Source organism: Coregonus clupeaformis, chromosome 5, assembly GCF_020615455.1.
Source record: "Coregonus clupeaformis isolate EN_2021a chromosome 5, ASM2061545v1, whole genome shotgun sequence".
Classification (NCBI taxonomy): domain Eukaryota; kingdom Metazoa; phylum Chordata; class Actinopteri; order Salmoniformes; family Salmonidae; genus Coregonus; species Coregonus clupeaformis.
Genome location: NC_059196.1, coordinates 6,905,044 through 6,929,234, shown reverse-complemented (window position 1 = coordinate 6,929,234; position 24,191 = coordinate 6,905,044). Strand labels below are relative to the sequence as shown.

General features: G+C 48.0%; 1 pseudogene; it reads right to left on the bottom strand.

The window, feature by feature from the left end:
• Positions 1-149: 149 nt before the first annotated feature.
• Positions 150-24,191, bottom strand: part of LOC121556807 — a 33,036-nt pseudogene continuing 8,994 nt past the window's right edge.

Sequence of the window (24,191 nt, the reverse complement as noted above, 5' to 3'; positions counted from 1 at the left end):
GCTGAGCTGACAGGCATTTTTCTACAAACATCAAGAGGGGACTTTGTCCAATAAGAACTTTAAATGTTGTTCTCTCTGATTCGCTTGCAACATAGAGGAGAATAAGAGATACAAACATTTCTGATTCATGTAAAAACCTGAAGCAAGCATATTGTGTAGGTAATATTTTATTAAACCTATTAAATAAAATGATCACTTTATTTGTGTACTTCTCTCTTCAAAATGGAAATCAGTTGGACAATTTCTGATTATCAAGGTGTTACTTGATTCCTTTTGAAAACAAAGTAAATGTTTTATTATTAGACAATACAAAAGTCACAGGAAACAAAAGGAGACATGGGAACATGGTGACCCTTGTGGCCTGTTAAACAACTGAATGAGCCAAGGTTGACGTTTCTCTCCAAAAAAGACTATAGGATTGTGTTGAGGTCATGGATGGTAATGCACATAATAAAAGTGCAGAATAGCACAGACACCCTTGTGAGCAGAGTAGACTGTCTTGAAGATTGACTAAGAACAGGAGTGAAAACGTTGGCAACAGGTGTTATGGTGGAAGAGATAAGCATCCCATTCAGGATAACAAGGTACATACAAAATTGGGGCAGGTAAAAAATTCCTCCCCTTAAGTACTTAAAATACATAACCAGGAGTTACTTTAAATCCCAAATTCAAATGTATATATATTTTTTAATAAATTATGGATTTTTCTTGCCATTCTTTTTCTTACACTGCCAATTTGTGATTACATAGAAGGCATACTTATTACAATACAAAAGTCAATTGTGTCTTGGCTTTGACGCTTTGTTCCTATGCTAACTAGTCAATGTTATGGACAAACTAGAGTCCAAACACATTGCTTGCTTAATGTCTGAGTGGGTTTCATCATGATACATTACATAAAATCAACCTTTCTTTAGTTAGGCCTACAACACACGAACTGATTATTTGTATCAATATTTTTATCTTTCGGCAACCGTGGTTTAGGGTTATTCAAAAGAAATGTTAACAACTTTATTGAACCATTAAATCATTGTAAAATAATCATCTTAAAATGTGATCATTGAGAATAGCTTGAAAATGGCGCTCCTTATTGTGCAGTAGGATTTGACCACGTGACCTTGGCACACAGAAGTAACAGGTTGAAGAATCACATCATGACTCTGCCATCCCTCGCATTAAGAAAATGCACTAACACTGTCAAATGAAATGGTCTTGTGTAGGTTTATTTTTTATCATTTAGAAACAATGTAAGGTGAAAAAGCATTACTTCTTTAGAAAGAGATGGAAAACAGACTTTTAAAAATGTTTATTTTGTATTATTATTTTGTTATCTACGAATACTGCATAGTTATTCCGTGCACCTGATGCATGGTGTAATCTAATGTTAGGAAGATAATGATGATAGGTGTGTGAAATGTGAATCACAGTCTTTTTTTGTGTTGGTTGGTAGGTATGCATCTATTTGGAAAGTGCCAACACTACATCAGAGCCATGTTAGGCTCCACCTTCCTGAGCAGTTCCTTTTTAAAATAATATTGACCTTGTCAAGGATAAGAATCTTCTTCATTATATAAGATCTATAGATAAATGCTAATAGTCATAATCAAGTGTTTTGTTGCCCTGTAAGGTAGATCTATCCTCGACTGAGTGATATAACAACACTTTATTTTGGTCGTTGACTACAGCAGAGCAGACGGGCAAAGTCCTCTCAGTTTGAGGCTCATATAACTACTGTCTTAGTGCTCCCCTCTCTCTCTCCGTTGTAAAAACAAGTTTTGAGGACCTCACCACTTGCCTCTTCAGCGGGTCTAGCCTCGATCCCACGAGGGGAGGAGCTGAGAGAGGCTCAGGATACAGTCAACACACTTTAGGAATAGGACACCTTCAGCAAAAGTCAACAGCAGAGTCTATATCTAGCTGAGCCAGTGCGTTATACATTAGCCCCTAAGCTAGCAGCCTGATGGCCCCGTTCTCTGAACCCAGCAGCAGGAGCTTCTTGGTGGGCAGCACAGCCAGGCTGGTGAGGGTCCCACTGAAGTTCTCCGAGCTGAGCTTGGTGCTGCTGGCCGGGCTGGCAGAGATGTTCATCATGGAGTACACCCCTATCTTGTTGGCCACGGTGCCCGCCACGATCTCTGCAGGTCGAAGGCATGGACCGGGTCGGAGGGACACTTCTATTGGTGGAGGGGCTTGTGCTCCAGGTCCTTCCACACAGTCAGAGTGTGGTCAGTGGACGAACTGATGACCAGGTTTCCCTCAGCAGCCTGCAAAACACACAGGAGACCACAGTCAGAGAGCACAGTCACAGGGCATCATATGTGTGTACACTCACAAACACCCACACCAACCCACGCTCACACCCACACCACCCACCCACGCTCACCCTGACATAACTGGATTAAAAAGAGCACTTGTAAATTCTTTGCCAGGACATTACTATCATCAGTGGCGCACCTCAAATATGGGAGTACTGACAGAGTAATCCATAAATGTTAAAGCAATAAGGAGTCTAGGTAATTTCTGGATGGACCAGTGAGACTCAGTGTAGCCTTTATAATGAGTAACTCCTGTACATATTTACCTGAACTTGAGCCTCTAAAGCCAGAGACACAATCCTTGACCCCACCAATCAGGGTTAAATCAAGTTTGCTCAGCTCTAGTGCTTTGTTGACTGCTTCTGAACAAACCCTCTGGGTACAACTGTCACTTGACACACGTTTAAATTTCACCACCACCACCACCATGTAACAGCAGAATAAAACAGTTAGCTGCAACTCTGCCTCTTGTTTATATCAGCTGAGTGACTGCTGAACATTTCAGAGCCCTACATACTCCTCTGAGAGGAACATGTGAAGGACTGACTGGCCAGAGATAGTGGCTACATCTGAAATGGCATCCTATTCCCTGTATAGTGCACTACTTTTGACCAGGGCCCAAAGGGAGAGAATAGAGTACCATTTGGGACGCAGACAGCATGTGTAGCAGCAGAAACATGTTGATTGGAAAAGGCCCATTACGTAACCAAGTCCTGTGGGCCAAATAACTGACTGTGTGAGAGTGGGAGCAGTCAGTTCTATGAGACAAAGTTCACTTTATATCCCTCAATATCGTTTGTTTGTGGCGCTGGTAAAATCCAATAGCTAACCACAGTAAAGAATAATCACGATCCAACGGGAACATGAAACTATTAATTTGAAACCACTGCTCTAGCAATAGTCACTGTGAAATTACCAATAAACACACACACACCTACCCAACCCCCACACACACCTTCATCTGCAGGATGTCTCCCTCGTGAGCGGGCCAGCCTCTCAGCACCAGGCCTGTGCGTGCGTCTAGCAGCACGATGAAGCCAGAGGAGAAGCCTGCAGCCACGGTGCACCCCCCAGGGCTCACGGCCAGGTAGCGGATCAGGCCGGCACTCACGTTGTTGTACGCCAGCCGGAACTCATGCTGCCTGGGGGGGACAGGGTGAGCCATAGACAATATACAGTTGAAGTCGGAAGTTTACATACACCTTAGCCAAATACATTTAAACTCAGTTTCTCACAATTCCTGACATTTAATCCTAGTATAAATTCCCTGTCTTAGGTCAGTTAGGATCAACACTTTATTTTAAGAATGTGAAATGTCAGAATAATAGTAGAGAGAATGATGTATTTCAGCTTTTATTTCTTTCATCACATTCCCAGTGTGTCAGAAGTTTACATACACTCAATTAGTATTTGGTAGCATTGCCTTTAAATTGTTTAACTTGGGTCAACCGTTTCAGGTAGCCTTCCACAAGCTTCCCACAATAAGTTGGGTGAATTTTGGCCCATTTCTCCTGACAGACCTGGTGTAACTGAGTCAGGTTTGTAGGCCTCCTTGCTCGCACATGCTTTTTCAGTTCTGCCCACACATTTTCTATACGATTGAGGTCAGGGCTTTGTGATGGCCACTCCAATACCTTGACTTTGTTGTCCTGAAGCCATTTTGACACAACTTGTGTGTCACGGAATCTGCCGAGGCTGCTCCTCCTCCTTGTTCGGGCAGGCTTCGGCGTTCGTCGTCCCCGGAGTACTAGCTGCCACCGTTGAATGTTTCGATGTTCGTTTGGTTTGGTCTGTCTGTTACACCTGTGTCCGTTTGGTCTTGATTATGTGCCTTATAAGTTTCCTGTGGTTTCCTGTTCGTTAGTTGTGTGTTATTTTAGTTCCTGTCTGTTGGTGGTATCCTGTGCAGTACTCTGGCATTGTTATTATTACGCACTGTGTTGCGTTGTCGTTTTGCCTCCTCGTTAGAGGCACTTTATTTTGTACTGGTTGTGCATCTAGTAAAGTCCTGTTCAACTTAGCTTATGCATCCTGCGTCTGACTCCTCTCCACGCACCCACACCAACACTGACAGAATAACACACCATCATGGAGTCAGCAGGAGCAACGGCGGCACCCAAGTCCCTCGAGGAAAGGATCAGCAATCAAGACACCATGATCCAGCAACTTGGGGTCGCCATGAACGAGTTGTCCAACACGCTGCGCCGTTTGGTTACGGGCGAGGTGCCCACATCTTCGCACACCTTACCATCACCATCGGCCAGTCCTCCTCTCCCAGTACCGGAACCCAGCGGCATTCGGCTCTCGCTCCCGAGGGCATATGATGGTACCGCAGCCGGGTGTCAGGGATTCCTCCTGCAGGTGGAACTCTACCTGGCCACCATACACCCGGCGTCCTCGGGATACGAGAGCGTCTCCGCCCTCATCTCCTGTCTCTCCGGCAAGGCGTTGGAGTGGGCTAACGCCGAATGGAGGGGAATAGACGCCGCTACCATCACCTACGCGGAGTTCTCCCGCCGCTTCAGGGCAGTGTTCGATCATCCACCTGAGGGGAAGGCGGCGGCGGCGGAGCGTCTGTTCCACCTCCGACAAGGGAAGAGGAGTGCCCAGGAGTTTGCCCTGGAGTTCCGGACGCTAGCGGCAGATGCGGGATGGAATGAGAGGGCCCTCATCGACCATTATCGATGCAGCCTACGAGAGGACGTTCGTCGTGAGCTGGCCTGCAGGGACACCAACCTCACCTTCGACCAGTTGGTGGACATGTCCATCCGTCTCGACACCCTGCTGGCTACACGCGGACGTCCCGAATGGGGGTCGTCCATTCCATCCTCCAGCACTGCCGAGCCGATTCCCATGGAGCTCGGGGGTGCAGGCGCTAGGGAGAGGAGGAGAGGGAACCCGAGGGGGGCCGTCCCCTGCACCAACTGTGGCCGTGGAGGGCACACTGCGGCTAGGTGTTGGGGAGGGTCTCCTGGGACAGGGGACAACAGGTCACGCACTGGGGAGCCATTTCAGGTGAGTAGATGCCCCACTTACCCAGAGCTCTCTGTTGGACACCTATGTATACCTGTGAGATTTCCACAGGTGGCACCTCATTCCCAGCATAAGGCGCTAGTAGATTCAGGCGCAGCTGGGAATTTTATTGATCGTGTATTTTGTTCCAGGGTAGGAATTCCCCTTCGGCCGGTGGAACCCCCTTTCCCAGTTCATGCTCTAGACAGCTGGCCGCTGGGGTCGGGGTTGATTAGAGAAGTCACAGCGCCACTGAAGATGATTACGCAGGGGGGTCATGAGGAGATCATTCAGTTTTATCTGATCGACTCTCCTGCGTATCCCGTGGTGCTGGGGCTTCCCTGGTTAAGCACCCATGATCCTACCATTGCGTGGCAACAGAGGGCTCTTATGGAATGGTCTGCCCAGTGTGTAGGGAGATGTCTAGGTGTTTCCATAGGGGCAACATCGGTGGAGAGTCCGAACCAGGTGTCCGCAATGCACATTCCCCCTGAATATGAGGATTTAGCACTGGTTTTCAGCAAGACTAGGGCAACACGGTTGCCACCTCATAGACAGGGGGACTGTGCGATAAATCTCCAAACAGGAGCGGCACTTCCGCGGAGCCGTGTGTATCCCCTGTCTCAAGAGGAGACCGCGGCTATGGAGACTTACATAGCCGAGTCCTTGGAACAGGGATACATACGGTCCTCCACTTCCCCAGTTTCCTCGAGTTTCTTCTTTGTGAAGAAGAAGGACGGGGGTTTGCGCCCGTGTATTGATTATCGTAGTATCAATCAGATCACGGTTAAGTACAGTTATCCTCTTCCTCTGATTGCGACTATGACAGAATCATTACGCGGAGCGCGGTTCTTCACAAAGTTGGATCTCAGGAGCGCGTACAATCTGGTGCGCATTAGGGAGGGAGATGAATGGAAAACAGCATTCAGCACCACCTCGGGTCATTACGAATATCTCGTCATGCCATACGGGTTAATGAATGCTCCTTCAGTCTTTCAATCCTTTGTGGACGATATTTTCAGGGACATGCATGGGCAGGGTGTGGTAGTGTACATCGACGACATCCTAGTGTACTCTTCTACACGAGCCGAGCATGTAGCCCTGGTACGCAGAGTGTTGAAGAGGCTGTTGGAGCATGACTTGTATGTCAAGGCAGAGAAATGCTTGTTTTTCCAGGAGTCCATCTCCTTCTTGGGTTATCGGTTGTCCGCATCTGGTGTGAAGATAGAGGTTGACCGCGTGTCGGCCGTGCGTAATTGGCAAACTCCAACCACTGTAAAAGAGGTGCAGCAGTTTTTGGGTTTTGCTAATTACTACCGGAGGTTTATCCGGGGTTTTGGACAGGTGGCAGCTCCCATTACGTCCCTGCTAAAGGGGGGTCCGGTGCGTTTGCAGTGGTCAGCTGAAGCGGACAGGGCATTCGTTAAACTGAAGAACCTGTTCACTTCGGCTCCGGTGCTGGCGCATCCGGATCCCGCTTTACCGTTCCAGGTGGAGGTGGACGCTTCAGAAGCCGGTATTGGGGCGGTTCTGTCGCAACGGTCCGGCACGCCACCTAAACTCCGCCCCTGTGCGTTCTATTCCAAGAAGCTCAGCCCGGCGGAGCGTAATTATGACGTAGGGGACAGGGAGTTGTTAGCTGTGGTTCAGGCCCTAAAGGTGTGGAGGCATTGGCTTGAGGGGGCTCAACACCCTTTCCTCATTCTGACTGACCACCGTAACCTGGAGTACATCCGGGCAGCTAGGAGACTAAACCCTCGTCAGGCTAGGTGGAACATGTTCCTAACCCGGTTTGTTTTTAAGATCACGTACATCCCAGGGTCCCAGAACGGTAAGGCAGACGCCCTGTCCCGGCGGTATGACACAGAGGAGAGGTCCATTGAGCCTACTCCCATACTGCCGGAGTCTTGTCTGGTGGCTCCGGTAGTGTGGGAGGTCGATACGGAGATCGAAAGGGCGTTACGTGCCGACCCTACTCCCCCCGAGTGTCCTGTGGGGCGGACGTACGTTCCGCTCGAGGTTCGTGACCGACTTATTTATTGGGCTCATACATCACCCTCCTCTGGACATCCAGGTATTGGCCGGACAGAGCACTGCCTTAGCGGGAAATACTGGTGGCCAACGTTAGCTAGGGATGTGAGAGTTTATGTCTCCTCCTGCTCTGTGTGCGCCCAGTGTAAGGCGCCTAGACACCTGCCCAGGGGAAAGTTACATCCCCTGCCCGTTCCGCAACGACCATGGTCCCACCTCTCGGTGGATTTTGTGACCGACCTTCCCCCCTCCCAGGGGAATACCATCATTTTGGTCGTTGTGGATCGGTTTTCCAAGGCCTGTCGTCTCCTCCCAATGCCGGGTCTCCCTACTGCCCTACAGACCGCTGAGGCCCTATTTACCCACGTTTTCCGGCACTATGGGGTCCCCGAGGATTTGTGTCTGACCGAGGTCCCCAGTTCACCTCCAGAGTCTGGGGGGCTTTCATGGAACGCTTGGGGGTCTCGGTGAGCCTTACCTCGGGGTACCACCCAGAGAGCAATGGGCAGGTTGAACGAGTCAACCAGGATGTGGGTAGGTTTCTGAGGTCCTATTGCCAGGGCCGGCCGGAGGAGTGGTCAAGGTATATCCCCTGGGCAGAGATGGCCCAGAACTCTCTCCGCCACTCCTCCACCAATCTAACACCTTTCCAGTGTGTTTTAGGGTATCAGCCGGTTCTGGCACGAGAGCCAGATCGAGGCTCCTGTGGTGGATGAGTGGATTCGGCGCTCGGAGGAGACGTGGGACGCTGCACATGTCCATCTGCAGCGGGCCATCCGTCGACAGAAGGCGAGCGCCGATCGCCACCGCAGTGAGGGACCGGTGTACGCACCGGGAGATCGAGTCTGGCTCTCGACTCGAAACCTGCCCCTCCGCCTGCCCTGCCGGGAAGCTGGGTCGGGCGGTTTGTGGGGCCCTTTAAAGTCCTGAGAAGATTGAACGAGGTGTGTTACAGGTTACAACTGCCTATTGATTATAAGAATATTAACCCCTCGTTCCATGTGTCTCTTCTCAGGCCGGTGGTAGCTGGTCCACTCTAAGAAGATGAGATAGGAGAGACCCCTCCGCCCCCATTGGACATCGAGGGGGCTCCGGCGTACAGGGTCCGGACCATCTTGGACTCGAGACGCCGGATGAGTGGTCTCCAGTATCTCGTGGAGTGGGAGGGGTACGGTCCGGAGGAACGGTGCTGGGTGCCTAGGAGGGACATCCTAGATCCATCCCTCCTGACTGAGTTCCACCGTGGTCATCCCACGCGCCCGGGTCCGCGTCCTCCTGGCCGTCCCCGAGGTCGGGTTCGGCGCACGGCTGGAGCCGCACGTCAAGGGGGGTACTGTCACGGAATCTGCCGAGGCTGCTCCTCCTCCTTGTTCGGGCAGGCTTCGGCGTTCGTCGTCCCCGGAGTACTAGCTGCCACCGTTGAATGTTTCGATGTTCGTTTGGTTTGGTCTGTCTGTTACACCTGTGTCCGTTTGGTCTTGATTATGTGCCTTATAAGTTTCCTGTGGTTGTGTTCGTTAGTTGTGTGTTATTTTAGTTCCTGTCTGTTGGTGGTATCCTGTGCAGTACTCTGGCATTGTTATTATTACGCACTGTGTTGCGTTGTCGTTTTGCCTCCTCGTTAGAGGCACTTTATTTTGTACTGGTTGTGCATCTAGTAAAGTCCTGTTCGACTTAGCTTATGCGTCCTGCGTCTGACTCCTCTCCACGCACCCACACCAACACTGACATTGTGAAGTATGCTTGGGGTCATTGTCCATTTGGAAGACCCATTTGCGACCAAGCTTTAACTTCCTGACTGATGTTTTGAGATGTTGCTTCAATATATCCACATGATTTTCCTTCCTCATGATGCCATCTATTTTGTGAAGTGCACCAGTCCCTCCTGCAGCAAAGGACCCCCACAGCATGATGCTACCACCCCCGTGCTTCACGGTTGGGATGGTGTTCTTCGGCTTGCAAGTACCCCCTTTTTCCTCCAAAGATAACGATGGTCATTATGGCCAAACAGTTCTATTTTTGTTTCATCAGACCAGAGGATATTTCTCCCAAAAGTAAGATCTTTGTCCCCATGTGCAGTTGCAAACTGTAGTCTGGCTTTTTTATGGCAGTTTTGGAGCAGTGGCTTCTTCCTTGCTGAGCGGCCTTTCAGGTTATGTCAATATAGGACTTGTTTTACTGTGGATATAGATCGTTTTGTACCTGTTTCCTCCAGCATCTTCACCAGGTCCTTTGCTGTTGTTCTGGGATTGATTTGCACTTTTCGCACCAAAGTACGTTTATCTCTAGGAGACAGAACGCGTCTCCTTCCTGAGCGGTATGACGGCTGCGTGGTCCCATGGTGTTTATACTTGCGTACTATTGTTTGTACAGATGAACGTGGTACCTTCAGGCGTTTGGAAATTGCTCCCAAGGATGAACCAGACTTGTGGAGGTCTACAGTTTTTTTTCGGAGGTCTTGGCTGATATCTTTGGATTTTCCCATGATGTCAAGCAAAGAGGCACTGAGTTTGAAGGTAGGCCTTGAAATACATCCACAGGTACACCTCCAATTGACTCAAATAATGTCAATTAGCCTATCAGAAGCTTATAAAGCCATGACATAATTTTCTGGAATTTTCCAAGCTGTTTAAAGGCACAGTCAACTTAGTGTATGTAAACTTCTGACCCACTGGAATTGTGATACAGTGAATTATAAATGAAATAATCTGTCTGTAAACAATTGTTGGAAAAATTACTTGTGTCATGCACCAAGTAGATGTCCTAACTGACTTGCCAAAACTATAGTTTGTTAACAAGAAATTTGTGGAGCGGTTGAAAAACAAGTTTTAATTACACCAACCTAAGTGTATGTAAACTTCCGACTTCAACTGTAAGTATAAAAATTATATTTATGTTCTATATTTATGGGAAGAACATTGTCTCTGGCATGTCAGGCAGGCCAAGAATAGGCAGAGAAAAAGCAATAGGAAAAAGCTATTCTATTCCATTATACTGATGAATAACATGGGATAATGTTCTCTGTAGCTCAGCTGGTAGAGCACGGCGCTTGTAACGCCAAGGTAGTGGGTTCGATCCCCGGGACCACCCATACACAAAAAAAAATGTATGCACGCATGACTGTAAGTCGCTTTGGATAAAAGCGTCTGCTAAATGGCATATTATTATATTATTATTATAATAAGGCAGAAAATCATGGTACCGTCCCAAATGGCACCCTATCCCCTATATAGTGCACTACTTTTGACCAGACCACTAGATTAACATAAAAAGGATGGAGACTAAACAGGGGAGTGAGCAGGGTAGTTCTCCTCTACATGGGTTTGGTAGGTACCTGCAGCCCTGGTTTGCGTGGGTCAATGAAGCGGAGGACAGAGTCTGCACTGCCAGGCATGGTGGTCACTGCTGTGATGGGGTTCTTCCCATCCAGGGCCTCATAGGAGCGGATCTGTTTACCTGGACACACACATGAAGAGGAGAGCTTTATTTCCCAATACGTATGTTCGGAAGCTTTTTTATTTACCTAACGTCTTATTATTAATTCTAATGAAATATGTAGTGGAATTAAAATAAAATCACTCAGTTAAATGAAAAACATTGTGTGTACTCTAACAGAACAGAAGCAGAGAGTCAACTCAACACGTCTCCTCCCCACTGACCTGAGAACTGGTCCCAGAGGTGCACGGTGCCGTCACAGCTGACTACCTCCTGCAGCGACTCCAGTTGGCCAACATAGAACACAGACTTCTTATGGTCCGTGTAGGTCAGCCTTGGCTCCACATCCCGCATCCTGTCGCCGTGGTTATAGAGGGACCACAGCTTCACAGTCTTGTCCTTGCTGCCAGACAGGAAGTAGTCCTCCCCAGCAAGCGGCGCCAAACACTTAGCCGTGCCCGAATGGCCCACCCATCTGGTGGAAGTGGAAGTGGGGATCCTGCTGGTTGAGACCGATCTCGTACTGCCAGTAGGCCAGCCAGTTGCCCTGCAGGGAGCGGCCGCTGCGAGGGAGCTCCTGTTTCAGAGCGCTGTCCTCGGGGGTAGGACCCACCACCCAGGAGGAGGAGGAGAAGGAGGAGGGGCCCAGGGATGGAGTGGTGAAGGTGGAGGCAGACGAGATGACAGGCTGAGTATGACTAGGCCGGGGGTGGCCCCAGTTGTCTAACAAGCCCAGGTTGGGGCTCCCACCCCCCGGCTCAGAGTCCCGGGCTACTTGGATGCGGTTTCCCTCCAGATGACTGCCAAAGGTGCCTGACTCTGGGAGGGTGTCTGAGCCCAGGGGTGTGGAGGAGTTGTAGTGGGCAGGGAAGGGGCTGCGGCCCACATGGCGTCCCAGACCAGGGGAGAGGCCAATGGAGGAGGTGGTGGGGGGCATCTCTACCCTGTCCTTGGACCCTGCTGGGGGGTTGGCATCAGGACTGCCAGGGCTCACCCTGGAGTGGTAGGACTGGGCCAACCTCCAGACCAGCTCGTGGTTGGAAACCAGCTTACGGATCGCTACATCACCTGAGAGGGCTAGAGGACACAATGCTTTGAGAACCATCAAGGACATATAAGGAACATATAGAATTCAGTTTTTAAGATGGATTGTATGCATTTATAAAATTGTTTGTGTGGGTCTACCTGTCTGTCTGTGTGTGTGTGTGTGTGTCTGCCTGCCTGTCTGTGTGTGTGTGTGTGTGTGTGTGTGTCTGCCTGTCTCTGTGTGTGTGTCTGCCTGTCTGTGTGTGTGTCTGCCTGTCTGTGTGTGTGTGTGTGTGTGTGTGTGTGCTGCCTGTCTGTGTGTGTGTCTACCTGTCTGTGTGTGTGTCTACCTGCCTGTGTGTGTCTGCCTGCCTGTGTGTGTGTGTGTGTGTGTGTGTGTTTGTGTATGTGTGTCTACCTGTCTGTGTGTGTGTGTGTGTGTGTGTCTACCTGTCTCTGTGTGTGTGTGTGTGTGTGTGTGTCTGCCTGTCTGTGTGTGTTTGTGTGTGTGTGTCTGCCTGTCTGTGTGTGTGCCTACCTGTCTGTCTGTGTGTGTGTGTGTGTGTGTGTGTGTGTGTGTGTGTGTGTGTGTGTGTGTGTGTGTGTGTGTGTGTGTCTCACCTATGAGGCAGTAGAAGGGGATGTAGGAGGCGTATGCCATCTCAGGGTTAAACACGGCCTGCAGCTCCTCCAGAACCCCCAGCTCACACGTCACCTCTGACCCCTCCAGCGTACATACATCCAGCAGGGTGCATTCTCCCACCTCCCTGCGGGGGGGCGCTCTCCATCTGCGCCACACAGAGAGGACAGGTCAATGGAATTAAATAATAAAAAAGTCTCACCACTTAACATATGTCAAAAGATTGAGCTCACATATCAAAACGGATATATTTGAATTTCCTGGCTTTTAACCAGCCTAACTTCACTTAAAAGTTTTTGCGTTTAATATATACAGTGTCAGAATGCCTGCCTTCTAGTAAGGCCAGTGTTTACCTGTCCCTGTAGGCACTGCAGCAGGGAGAAGATGGTGAAGAAGCGTTTCAAGGTTTCTACCATGTGTCGCTGCACCGTCTCCCTGCCGATGCGCAGACAGATGAGAGCCATCAGGCTGAGGGTCTTCAGACACACAGCTGAACGTGTCTGCACTCAACTGGGGAACCTGAGTACAGAACACAGAGTGGCAGATTCAATAGAACACTGTTTCACATTATACACAAAGTCTATTTCTTTTCAATGTAACACTGTATGTGAATTTATGTGGGAAATAATGTTTCCTTGCATATGTTTCCATCTCCAAGGTCTGATGTTACACTGAAGAAAAATATAAAACGCAACATGTAAAGTGTTGGTCCCATCCTTTGCCAAGATAATCCATCCACCTGACAGGTGTGGCATATCAAGAAGCTGACTAAACAGCATGCTCATTACACAGGTGCACCTTGTGCTGGGGACAATAAAAGGCCACTAAAATGTGTAGTTTTGTCACACAACACAATGCCACAGATGTCTCAAGTTTTGAGGGAGCATGCAATTGGCATGCTTTCTGCAGGAATGTCCACCAGAGCTGTTGCCAGAGAATTGAATGTTAATTTCTCTACCATAAGCCGTCTCCAACGTCATTTTAGAGAATTTGGCAGTACGTCCAACCGGCCTCACAACAGTAGACCATGTGTAACCACGCCAGCCCAGGACCTCCACATCCATCTTATTCCCCTGCGGGATCGTCTGAGCCCAGCCACCTGGACAGCTGATGAAACTGTGGGTTTGCACAATCGAATAATTTCTGCACAAACTGTCAGAAACCGTCTCAGGGAAGCTCATCTGCGTGCTCGTCGTCCTCACCAGGGTCTTGACCTGACCGAAGTTCGGCATCGTAACTGACTTCAGTGGGCAAATGCTCACCTTCGATGCCCACTGTCTTCGTGTTCTTCACGGATTAATCCCGATTTCAACTGTACTGGGCAGATGGTAGTCAGTGTGTATGGCGTCATGTGGGCGAGCGGTTTGCTGATGTCAACGTTGTGAACAGAGTGACCCATGGTGGCGGTGGGGTTATGGTATCGGTAGGCATAAGCACAATTGCATTTTATCAATGGCAATTCTAATGCACAGAGATACCGTAACGAGATCACCTCATGTTTCAGCATGATAACGCACGGCCCCATGTCGCAAGGATCTGTACACAATTCCTGGAAGCTGAAAATGTTCCAGTTCTTTCATGGCCTCGCGAGTTTCTGTTTTAACCCTGTAACCACGTGGAATTAATCAAAAATAGACATTCATCCATAATACATCGAATTTCGAAGGGAAACTATGAGATCTTGTTGAGTTGTTAGTATGTATCTACTGGGAGACCCATGAGGCGGCGCACAATTGGCCCAGCGTCGTCCGGGTTAGTGGAGGGTTTGGCCGGCCGGGATGTCCTTAACCCATCGTGCTCTAGCGACTCCTTGTGGCGGGCCGGGCGTATGCACGCTGACTTCGGTTTCCAGCTGTACAGTGTTTCCTCCGACACATTGGTGCGACTGGCTTCCGGGTTAAGCAAGCAGTGTGTGTCAAGAAGCAGTACAGCTTGGCGGGGTTGTGTTTCGGAGGACACATGGCTCTCGACCTTCGCCTCTCCCGAGTCCGTACGGGAGTTGCAGCGATGGGACAAGACTGTAACTACCAATTGGGGAGAAAAAGGGGTAAAAAGGGGTAGAAAGTACCAACAAAAAAATATAATCACATTGGCTATGCATGGCCTGTCTGCAAGGACCTTAAAACATTGTATCAACTATTAACTTTTTATTCAATATTAAAAACATACAATCTACCTGCAGTGAAGCCGCTCAACATTTACATTACATTCAGTCATCTAGCAGACTCCCATCCAGAGCGACCCACATGAGCAACCTGGGTCAAGCGCCCCGCCCAAGGGCACGTCGACAGATCTCCTACCAAGTCAAATCAGGGACCCGAACCAGCGACCTATCGGCCACCGGCCCAAGCTCCCAACCGCCAGGTCACCAACCATCCAAGATCCCCCCACAGTTCCCTGAGAGCTGCCCCTCAACCAAAACAGCAAGGCCGACTGTGCTGTATGCGTTTGAGTGTACGTGTGGCACTATTATATGTACACGCGTACAAGCACCTGCGCGACATCAGCCTCAGGCAAACAGGCATTGGATGTAACAGCGTTGCTTCTCAGTGTCATTCAAACGTACTTTTGTGTGTTTATTTTGACTTCATTTTTTACTTTTATCTTTGACCGTCATTCTATACCACGCCCAGCAACTCCACTCCCACATCCCCAGCCCTCATTTTCCCTCAGCCCAACCCACCCATCTCTGCTGACCACCCTCTTAGGATTTCTACGCGCCATATATCTTTCAACTATGTTGTGATGTTTAACATTTAATTTGAATTTAATCAAATAGAATCCACAGATTGCAAGTTGAAGAGAAATACTTTTACTAAGAGTATTAATATATTAGTAATTGACTGACCAGGTCTCTCCAGATCTCGCAACAATGCTATTTCTAGGGTTAATTTTAGATTAATGTTACGCTTTTCCAGCCATTCCTGAACCTGAGACCAGAATCAGGCAACCTGAGGGCAATACCAGAACAAAAGGTCTACTGATTCTGTATCCTCACAACAAAATCTGCAGAGCTGCGATGATTGTATGCCCCAAATATTCAACATTTTGTTGGTGGCAAGAATTCTGTACAATAATTTTAGCTGAAAATCATGATGTCTTGAATATTGCGTTGTTTTATATATCAACAAATATACTCTGTGCCATGGAATCGGTACATCAAAAATCTCTTCCCACCCATTTTGCAATCTGAATGGCACAGCTGTGAACATCCTGGTGCTGAAATGAAACTGGTATACTTTCCTATTTATGCAAAAAAATAATCCTCTGCCAGTTTTGATCCTTTATATATATCGGGCAGACAAACCAGTGCCCTACCTCCTCCCGCTGCCAACTGCCTCCTCCATTTTTGGGGTAATGTTGTAATCAATTGGTTGTAATCTTGGATTGAGCAGACCTTCCCATACAATTCTGATAGCTCCATGAAAGATATAACTCCACCATTCCAATTTACAATATCATTTAAAAAACGAAATATCATAATTAAAGCTCTTTTACCAACCAGCACATTTGAGTTCAACCATAATATTTGTTCTATCTTTTCTGGGGGATGAAATTCAAATCGTAACCAGCTCTGCAATGCTTGAAAAAGAGATACTTTGAAGGTTTAATTTTCAATGAATAAAAAAATGTGACATGGCAATCTGCACAAAAGGCAAGAAGGCCATTTTTAAACAATGGATGAGCTTTTCTTATTAATCTACTTGAGAACCATTTTAGGGTTCAAGTAAAACTTTTGTATAAGTGAAGCTTTTAGAGAGATGTTTAGTGCTTTTATATGTAATAATCTCAACCTACCCAGTTCATATTCATTATATAGATAGGCATGCTTTATCTTGTCTGGTTTAGCATCCCAGACAAAGCAAAATATTTTTGCTCATATGATTTGAAAAACGAATCATCAGGAGTAGGCAGCGCCATAAATGAGTAAACTGAGATATGACTAAGGAGTTAATCAGTGTAATTTTTCCATAAATAGACAGGTATTTACCTCTCCATGGTTGCAGGATCTTGTCTATTTTGACTAGTTTTCTATTGAAATTCATTGTGGAGAGCTCATTTATATATTTTGGGATATGAATACCAAGTATGTCTACTTCAATGTCAGCCCATTTTATAGGTAAACTGCAGGATAATGTAAAAGTTGTGTTTCCTAATAGATCCAATACGTAATATAATTATCATAATTAGGTTTTAGTCCAGAGATGCCAGAAAGGTTATCTTGATCTTCAATGAGACATTGCAGGGATCTAGCTTGCAGACATAATATAAAACTTGAGTCATCGGCATACATGGACACCTTTGTTTTTAAGCCTTGGATTTTTAATCCTCTAATGTTGTTTTATTTGATATGATTTTAATAGCTAGCATTTCAATGGCCATAACGAATAGATATGGTGACAGCGGACACCCTTGTTTAACTCCTCTTGACAGTTCAAAACTCGGAGATGTTGCCGCTATTTACTATTTTACACCTGGGTGTCACGATCGTCTACGAAATGAGTGGACCAAGGCGCAGCGTGCGATACGAACATGACTTTATTTAATTAAAGCCTAACACGAAAACCACAAAACAAATGACGATCGTAAAGTCCACAGTGACAATGACTGTACAGGAACAAAAACCCACAAACACAAGGTGAAAACACACAGTTTAAATATGGCTCCCAATCAGAGATAACGAGCCGACAGCTGACACTCGTTACCACTGATTGGGAGTCACACGACCAAACAAGGAAACAACCACATAGACAACCCAACCAAACAGAACACAACGAAACGAACACACCCTGGCTCAACATACAAAGTCCCGGAGCCAGAGCGTGATAGTACCCCCCCCTAAAGGCGCGGACTGCGACCGCGCCTCAAAACCCCCAAACAGGGGAGGGCTGGGTGGGCATTACTCCTCGGAGGCGGCTCCGGCTCCGGGCTTGACCACCACCCTTCTTCAATCCCCCCGTAGCGCCCCCGGTCCGATCTGACCCAGCTGGTAGGATCTGGACTGACGACGCGCACCCCTGGCTTGGCGCGTGAGGCAGGAACAGACCGGACCTGGCCGACGATACGCACCCTAGGCTTGATGCGTGGATTCGGAACGGGCCTCACCAGGCTGACGACTCGCCTCCCTGGCTTGGTGCGAGTAGCAGGAATGGGCTGGATCAGGCTGACGGCTCGCACCCTTGGCTTGGTGCGAGTAGCAGGAACGGGCTGGACCAGGCCGACGACTCGCACCCCTGGCTTGGTGCGAGTAGCAGGAACGGGCTGAACCAGGCTGACGACTCGCACCCTTGGCTTGGTGCGAGTAGCAGGAACAGGCTGGATCCGGCTGACGACTCGCACCCTTGGCTTGGTGCGAGTAGCAGGAACAGGCCGGGCTGGGCTGGCGACGCACACCGTAGGCTCTGTGCGTGGAGCAGGAACAGGCCGGGCTGGGCTGACGACGCACACCGTAGGCTCTGTGCGTGGAGCAGGAACAGGCCGGGCTGGGCTGACGACGCACACCGTAGGTTTTGTGCGTGGAGCAGGAACAGGCCGGGCTGGGCTGGCGACGCACCCCGTAGGCTTTGTGCGTAGAGCAGGAACAGGCCGGGCTGGGCTGGCGACGCACACCGTAGGTTTTGTGCGTGGAGCAGGAACAGGCCGGGCTGGGCTGGCGACGCACACCGTAGGCTTTGTGCGTAGAGCAGGAACAGGCCGGGCTGGGCTGGCGACGCACACCGTAGGCTTTGTGCGTAGAGCAGGAACAGGCCGGGCTGGACTGGCGACGCACACCGTAGGCTTTGTGCGTAGAGCAGGGACAGGCCGGGCTGGGCTGGCAACGCGCACCATTAACTTAGTGCGTGGAGCAGGGACAGGCCTCACCGGACTGTGGAGACGGATAGGAGACCTGGAATGAAGAGCGGCCACAACCCGTCCCGGCTGAATGCCTACCTTCACACACTCTGTGTGAGGCATCCGCACAGGACGTACAGGGCTGTGTACCCGTACCGACATGACAGCACGTGATACTGGAGCAGGATATCCGGGACCGCGGAGAGGCATAGGAGACCACGAGCGTTGAGCCGGCACACTCCGTCCTGGCTGCATACCCCCCTTCGCACGACACGTGCGGGGTGCTCGCACAGGACGTACAGGACTGTGCCGGACCACTCGTGGCACCGTCACGCTGCTCCGCATACCGCGGAACCTGCCCCGTCCCATGCTGCCATGCCTGAGTACGGGAAGTTGGTTCCGCTCTCCATCCCGGCCTCGCCAACCTGCCTTCTGGCCCCCAAAACCCGGTGGCCTCCTCTCCAAATTGCCCTGTGGCAGCCTCCTGCTGCCCAGCCGCCCAAGCCATGTGCCCCCCCCAAAAAATTTCTTGGGGTTGCCTCTCGTCCTTCCGACGATGGCCCTGCTGACGCCGTTGCTCCTCTCTCGCCAGGGCCTTGATCCTACCCCAAGGTCCCTTGCCCCCGAACATGTCCTCCCAGGACCACGATTTGCCCACCTGGGCCATCGCCAGCCTCTCGATCTCCTTACCCGGCGCTTCCTCCCATGTCCAGCCTCCTTGCTCCTGGACACGCTGCTTGGTCCTTTTACGGTGGGTTTTTCTGTCACGATCGTCTACGAAATGAGTGGACCAAGGCGCAGCGTGCGATACGAACATTACTTTATTTAATTAAAGCCTAACACGAAAACCACAAAACAAATGACGATCGTAAAGTCCACAGTGACAATGACTGTACAGGAACAAAAACCCACAAACACAAGGTGAAAACACACAGTTTAAATATGGCTCCCAATCAGAGATAACGAGCCGACAGCTGACACTCGTTACCACTGATTGGGAGTCACACGACCAAACAAGGAAACAACCACATAGACAACCCAACCAAACAGAACACAACGAAACGAACACACCCTGGCTCAACATACAAAGTCCCGGAGCCAGAGCGTGACACTGGGGTTGCTATACATTACTTTTACCCATTGAATAAGAGACTCACCAAATTTGAAAAAAATCCAGGCATTTATACAGTGCAGTCGGAAAGTATTCAGACCTCTTCACCTTTACCACATTTTGTTACGTTACAGCCTTACATTGATTACATTTTTTTTGTTGCCTCATCAATCTACACACAATACCCCATAATGACAAAGTAAAAACTGGTTTTTAGAAATGTTTGCAAATGTATTACAGATAGAAAACAGAAATACCTTATTTACATAAGTATTCAGACCTTTTGCTATGAGACTTGAAATTGAACTCAGGTGCATCCTGTTTCCATTGATCATCCTTGAGATGTTTCTACAATTTGATTGATTGGAGCCCACCTGTGGTAAATTAAATTGATTGGACATGATTTGGAAAGGCACACACCTGTCTAAGGAATTGTCCGTAGAGCTCCGAGACAGGATTCTGTCAAGGCACAGATCTGGGGAAGGGTACCAACACATTTCTGCAACATTGAAGGTCCCCAAGAACACAGTGGCCTCCATCATTCTTAAATGGAAGAAGTTTGGATCCACCAAGACTCCTCCTAGAGCTGGCCGCACGGCCAAACTGAGCAATCGGGGGAGAAGGGCCTTGGTCAGGGAGGTGACCAAGAACCTGATGGTCACTCTGACAGAGCACCAGAGTTCCTCTGTGGAGATGGGAGAACCTTCCAGAAGGACAACCATCTCTGCAGCATTCCACCAATCAGGCCTTTTTGGTAGAGTGGCCAGACAGAAGCCACTCCTCAGTAAAAGGCACATGACAGCCCGCTTGGAGTTTGCCAAAAGGCACCTAAAGGACTCTCAGACCATGAGAAACAATATTCTCTGGTCTGATGAAACCAAGACTGAACTCTTTGGCCTGAATGCCAAGTGTCACATCTGGAGGAAACCAGGCACCGCTCATCACCTGGCTAATACCATCCCTACGGTGAAGCATGGTGGTGGCAGCATCATGCTGTGGGGATGTTTTTCAGCAGCAAGAACTGGGAGACTAGTCAGGAGACAATGCAGGTGTGGCTTCGTCTATGAATGTCCTTCAGTGGCCCAGCCAGAGCCCGGACTTGAACCCGATCGAACATCTCTGGAGAGACCTGAAAATAGCTGTGCAGCGACATCCAACCTGACAGAGCTTGAGAGGATCTGCAGCGAAGAATGGAAGAAACTCCCCAAATACAGGTGTGCCAAGCTTGTAGTGTCATACCCAAGAAGACTCAAGGCTGTAATCGCTGCCAAAGGTGCTTCAACAAAGTACTGAGTATTGTGTGTAGATTGATGAGGGAAAAAACAATTTAATCAATTTTAGAATAAGGCTGTAAGGTAACAACGTGGAAAAAGTCAAGGGGTCTGAATACTTTCCGAATGCACTGTATATAAAATCCAGTCTTACTTTATCAAAGGCCTTTTCAAAATCCGCTGTGAATACCAGGCCTGGCTTCTTAGATGTTTCACATTGTTCTATTATTTCTAGTAGTTGTCGTATATTGTCTCCAATGTATCGTCCATGTAAAAAACGTGTCTGATCAGGATGAACAATACCTGGTCAAACCTTTTTAATCCTGAGTGCTATGCATTTTGCTAGTATTTTTGCATCACAACATTGACGTGTAAGAGGCCTCCAGTTTTTTAGATAGACTGGATCTTTATATTTGCCATCTGGGTCTTGTTTTAATAATAGTGAAATCAGACCTTCCTGCTGAGTACCTGACAGTCTACCATTTCTATAGGAGCAGTTAAAACAAGCTAATAATGGAGCTTTGAGTATATCAGAAAATACAATATACCTCTACTGGTATGCCATCAAGCCCTGGGAGTTTTCCAGACCGAAAGGATTTAATAGCCTCAAAAAGTTAATCCTCTGTAATTTGGCCTTCGCACTGATCTTTTTGTGCATTTGTAAATTTGTCCTTTTTTTAATTATTTGGAAATTATTCCTTACAGTAATCGTTATGCAGAGGGTGAGGATGAGACGGAAAAGAAAACATCGGCTTAAAATATTTAGCTTCCTCTTTTGAAATATCATTCGGAGAATCATGGATGACTCCATCTTTAGTAACGAGTTTCTGCACATTATTTTTGGTAGCGTTCCTGTGTTGGAGACTTCATTTTTGTAACAAAGGGACGATGGACGGGGCCATGTACCGTCAAATCTTGGATGAGAACCTCCTTCCCTCAGCCAGGGCATTGAAAATGGGTCGTGGATGGGTATTCCAGCATGACAATGACCCAAAACAGATGACCAAGGCAACAAAGGAGTGGCTCAAGAAGAAGCACATTAAGGTCCTGGAGTGGCCTAGCCAGTCTCCAGACCTTAATCCCATAGAAAATATGTGGAGGGAGCTGAAGGTTCGAATTGCCAAACGTCAGGCTCGAAACCTTAATGACTTGGAGAAGATCTGCAAAGAGGAGTGGGACAAAATCCCTCCTGAGATGTGTGCAAACCTGGTGGCCAACTACAAGAAACGTCTGACCTCTGTGATTGCCAACAAGGGTTTTGCCACCAAGTACTAAGTCATGTTTTGCAGAGGGGTCAAATACTTATTTCCCTCATTAAAATGCAAATCAATTTATAAAATTTTTGACATGCTTTTTTCTGGATTTTATGTTGTTGTTATTCTGTCTCTCACTGTTCAAATAAACCTACCATTAAAATTATAGACTGATCATGTCTTTGTCAGTGGGCAAACGTACAAAATCAGCATTGGATCAAATACTTTTTTCCCCTCACTGTATCAACTTCATTTTGTTCTGAAATTTCACAGTCCCCATTATTTTTTTCTGTAACCTGATGTCCCCGTAGAGTTTAGCACAGCCATGGTGTTATGGAGCTGTCTCTGAAAAGCTGTCCGTCTATAAAGAGTTTGTCCACAATGAGAAAGGCACGCTTACCCCTCTCCCCCTGTTGCCTCTGTACAAGATACAGCCTCTTGCGACGTTCGTTTCTCTCCAGGGGAAATTTGTAATTGAGACCGAATTTGGTCCCTTTAAGCTCCCTTCCCCTGCTTTTGATCAGATCCTTTTGTTGGTAGTGTTCAAATTTTGCGATGATAGGTCGGGGACCCTTGGTCTTGAAGCTCCAAGACTGTGCACTTGGTGGAAATCCACCTTGTTTACAGTCTCTAGAGGAAATTTTAAGGCAGACTGCATGAACTCTCTGATCGCACCCTCTGGATTATTGGATGTGTCCTCAGGAATCCCAGAAAATATTAGATTTTCACACGTTTCAGGTTTGTATGTCTAGTAGCGACTCCCTCATCACCCTGCTTTCCGTGAGTAGGCAATCCATGTTCGAATCTAGGGTTTTTACCTTGGCTGTGAGTGCCAAGGTAAAAATTGGAGTGTGAGAATTTCACTTTGACTAAACTCCAAGCTCCCCCTCAGTGAGTTAAGACAACCAGAAATACTATCAGATCCCCAAATGGGCACATTTATAAGCCTACATTTGCGCACAGGCCAGGTAGCCTAGGCCTACTTCTATGCATAATCAAGTGCGTGTCCTTACTCAAGATTGACAGGAGCGCTCCAAACAAAACTCGTAAATGGAATGAAATAAACCAAAACTTTTTTCTCACAAGTGTAGCCTAGGTTGTGTGCTCTGCAAACAACGTATCCACTCCTACAATGACAAAGGTAAGAATGTAATAATAATATATTGAATGCATTAACAGAAATTACAGTAACCAAACAAACATTGTAGATGATAAATGATGGTAATTAAGGGTAAATGTACTACAAGTGATACTGGTGTGCCTCCACAATGGATTAGTCCACTCAGACAGGCGTGAATCAGACAGCTGTCTCGTGTGCCATAATATTTTTTTATCAATTTGCCACTGCTCTACTAAAAACATCTCGGTCGCCCAACAGCCTATCGACCAAACAATCGACCAGTCGACTAAATGGGGTCAGCCCTACTCAAATGGCACCGGACACTGGTCAAAAATAGTCAACTATATAGGAAATAGGGAGCCATTTGAGATGCACCCATAGCGAGGGCATTGAAATAAAAGACAGTATTACCAGGTATCCAATGTAGGGCAGGTACTGGTAGTTGAGTACAGGCTCTCCATAGAGGTGTGCGATATAGATGAGACAGTCCAGAACTGGTCCTGCTGTCTGGTCTCCTACCACAGGCTTCTTCTCATACACACTGCCCATCCCAACACACTCCAGGCTGCTCTCCTCCGACACCACCGGAGCCACAAACTGGTGCTTCTCAGGGCCTGGTTGGTTTGAGGGAGACGAGAGCGAGTGCATACACTTGAGGGATAAAAACTATGACATTTCCATTTTCAACCGTAGGCACTATAGAATGACATATATAATCCCTGATTTAATAGGGATATCCTAATTTAATAGGATCTCTGTAGTAAGCACAGTCAAATTTATTTAGAAGTGTGAACTGGCTGATTGTGTCATATTTCAACCAGGACAATAGATAGTGTGGTGACTTGGTGTTTTCTATAGTATGTAAGAACCGTTACAGCAAACTCTTTCAGTATTTGAAAGTCCTTTTCGTGCCAACTATCCATCAGTTACTCTCCAATGTAGCAGGTGGTGAGCAGCCGGAGCTGATTCCTGGCCAGATATCGAGACGTCACTGTGGGTCCAAGCTCTGCAGACAGCCATCTAACGGTCTTGCAGACTGTGTCTGTAGGGAGAAATCAGTTATCAGTGTTATACAGTCAACACAACAATGACAACTGATATTCTCTGCACCCAAAACCAAATCTCTCACTAATCGATTTGGGTTC